Source organism: Cyprinodon variegatus, unplaced genomic scaffold (assembly GCF_000732505.1).
Source record: "Cyprinodon variegatus isolate N-32 unplaced genomic scaffold, C_variegatus-1.0 Scaffold981, whole genome shotgun sequence".
NCBI classification, from domain to species: Eukaryota; Metazoa; Chordata; class Actinopteri; order Cyprinodontiformes; family Cyprinodontidae; genus Cyprinodon; species Cyprinodon variegatus.
In genome coordinates this window covers 285,779-289,073 of record NW_015151434.1, presented here as the reverse complement: position 1 = coordinate 289,073, position 3,295 = coordinate 285,779, and the positions used below count along the sequence as shown (strand labels likewise).

Sequence of the window (3,295 nt, the reverse complement as noted above, 5' to 3'; positions counted from 1 at the left end):
TTTATTTCAAACTAATATTTTCAGGTTTTTCCGGTCAGGAAGCAGCAATCAGAGCTCCAGCACCAATGATGAAATGAATCAGATGGAAACTAATGTTTACATCTCTTTGCAACACGGTTGGTCTCAGAATAACATCAGTATTATTTTCTTCAACTCTTCCTTTATTGTGACTCTGTTTCAGAAATAAATCAATTTCTTTAAAGCATCAAACAGTAAAATCAGTGCTGCTTTTGTCTGATAAACACCAAATAACACCAGAGTTAAAGGATTTAAAAACCTGTGGTCCGTTTCACAAAGCAGGTTTACTGAAAACTTTAAGTTTTCAGAACCTGAAAACAGGAAAACTTTGTTTCAGTCACCATAGTAACATTCTTCCCAGAGCTAACCTGGTTGCTGGCAGGTTTTCTTCAGTAAACTCGGAGATGGAGATCCTGCTGAAGTGGACCCCAGCTTTCCCTACAGCCAATCACGCTGTTTTATTTCCTGATTTGGTCTGATTTTTGTCTTAGTTTTGTGAATAGAAAATATATATATCATTCACTAGGTCCGTTACACTCATTAGGTTTTAAAAACAAACCTTGCATGTCAGTTTGAAGAGGATATCATTTAAGAATGATCAGCACTTTTCCACAGAGAATGAAATATTTATAGGGAGAGGATTCTAAAACTCAGTTGACAGGGCATTGTTTGGTTTGTTTAATATGACTGAGATGCAGATCATTTTATTTTCATTTAGTTATACTTGCAGTAAATGAAGAAATACTGAAATTATTTTCAGATTACACATAAATAGATAAATAGATTCATTAATTCTGGGGGGCGGGGGTAATTACTTTAGTGTTAGGATTAGGATTGACTAAATGATAACCTAATGAGCCTACTGGCACAATCTGAGGCATTCTGTGTGACTGATAACCTCTAATAACGACCATTTATTGGGATGATAACATCCGAAGCGCAGCTGCAAACAACCACTTAGTATTTACTGTGTACATAAAAAAGACTGAATCATCATGAGGAGGAACGCATGAGATGATCCACAGGTTCTATATATAAGAAAAACGTTTATAGACTTCATTTTCAACTGCTGCCAGAAGATTTCACCTAAATAGATAAATTGATCTATTGCCATTCAAGAAATAATCCCGTAATATTACTGCAGTAACGAGGCTATGGCAAGCCGTTCTGAGTATGAGGGAGAGGGGCTTGAACTCAGAACCTCAGGATTCCAAGCGCAATGCTCTAACCTCTAGGCCACCACTCTAATATTACTGGCAAGTTTTGGATTATTTGAACTATGTAAAAAAAAAAAAAAAAGTTCAGATATCATAAATACATATTCAGTCAAGATCTGTAACTCTGTTTATCTGTCTATTAAACNATATTCAGTCAAGATCTGTAACTCTGTTTATCTGCATATTATCCTTTTTTATTTTATTAATTTTTTTCATTTCTGAATTAAAATCTCTAGTTCCTGTTGCCTGTTGTCATGGTGACGCCACTCTCCACTCTAGGCCCCACTCTTATATTACTGGTCAGTTTTTGTATTATTTTAAAAATGAAAAAAAAATTTCAGATATCATAAATACATATTCAGCCAAGCTGATAAATGTCAGAACGTGCACTTAAAATGTGTAAACATTTCTAGATATATAAAACTAAATTCTTACTGGTGCAATTTTGTTTTTTAATTTCTTCAATTCAGTTTCTGCTACAAAAATGTAATTTGGAAAATATATTATTAGCTACAGTTCAGACTAGGAGTGTGATATTTATCAGGAAGTATCTTATTTTAGTGATCTACAAACGAAAATCTACAAATGCATTTAATAAATGTAGAAACAGCCTGCCATAATAGCCCACTGCATATAATCTTACGCTCTAACTCAGGCAACAATCTTCTTCGCCATTTTTCTCTCCTTTGCAGCTGTAACACTGTTTCTCTTTTTTTTAATCACATTCTCCTTTTTTATTTATTTATTTTTTGCTTTTCTGAATTAAAATCTCTAGTTCCAGTAGGGTGAAATAGGCACTTCCTGTTGCCTGTTGTCATGGTGACTCGTTGAATCTGTGCTCCACTCAGGTTGGCTTTTCTTACTTGTTGCGCACGTGCTAAACTCTGAGTGTTTGGAGTTGATCGAACTAATTGATAGCGGCTGTTATGACATGAAAAACTCAGAGTTCCCAACTTTAGGCTAGATCAATTTAGAGTTGCAGATTTGAATCTGAGTTTGTTAAACCTGCTTTGTGAAACGGACCCTGAATCCTTTTTTGCTGAATTTCATCTTTCTATCAGAATTTATTGAGCAATATTCGGCTTATGCTGAGGAACATGAAAAAATACATTTATATCATTTATATCATTTTTTATTTTCTAGTGACCTCTTCAGTCTACGAGACGATCCAAACCCACAGAGCCACTGGAGGAGGTAAAGTATATATTTTAATATAGAGATGTTGTTGATTAAGAAGATGGATTATAAACAGCTGAGATTAAATTCTGAAATATTTTAAAAACAGATGAATCCCAAGCTTTTATTTAGCAACAAATGTAAACAATTTTAAAACATTAGGTAGTCAATACATTTTCAGGAGATTTTTTAAACATAAATTTATGTTTTCCATGTATTCATTGTACAATTTTCATAGAGAGGCCTGATCATTCAGAGGAAAATACTGATTACGCTAATGTGAAACCACAGAATTACAGAGCAAGATGAAGGTCAGGTAATCATTTCCTTTGCTTACACTGTCAGTGGTATAATCATTCATCTATGATCTGAAGATGCTTATTTTGTTCACATTTAGAGATACGTCTTAAAATGTTTCTTCTTAGCCTTGTTTGGCAAATATCATTAGGGAAATCTTTAAGTTGATTTTTTATAATGTAAGCTCTTTCTCTGCAGGTAATTGATAGTCCTCCATCAACAGATGATCCAGTTTGTTCTACGACCAGCAATAGCTATAGATAATACTGCTGTCATATAGGCTTTAAGTTCAGCTCATTTATTTAGCAGGTTAAATCTAATAATGTTAAAACCTTTGATATTTCTTCTTAAGATAATTATTTCTATGCCGCTTTAAGATGCTAATGCATATTTCATTTTCTTTTATAGCTACATTGCTAAAAATCTGTTAAACAGTACGTATATCTTTTTTAATAAAACTTGATGATTCATGCTGTTAACGTTTTGCAGGACTGCAGTTAAATGATACCAGAGATTAGAAAATACAAACTCTGTTCTTGCTTATACAGAGGCACTTGGAGCTTTTAAACTGTTGCTACTGTATCTTT

General features: G+C 33.5%; 1 long non-coding RNA gene across 1 annotated transcript in view; it reads left to right on the top strand.

Moving 5' to 3' along the window:
- The first annotated feature begins 2,380 nt into the window (after nt 1–2,380).
- Nucleotides 2,381–3,295, top strand: part of LOC107100519 — a 13,824-nt gene continuing 12,909 nt past the window's right edge. The window contains exons 1-2 of the long non-coding RNA XR_001482017.1: nt 2,381–2,429; nt 2,650–2,722. This is a non-coding gene — a long non-coding RNA (uncharacterized LOC107100519). The remainder of the gene's footprint in view (nt 2,430–2,649; nt 2,723–3,295) is intronic.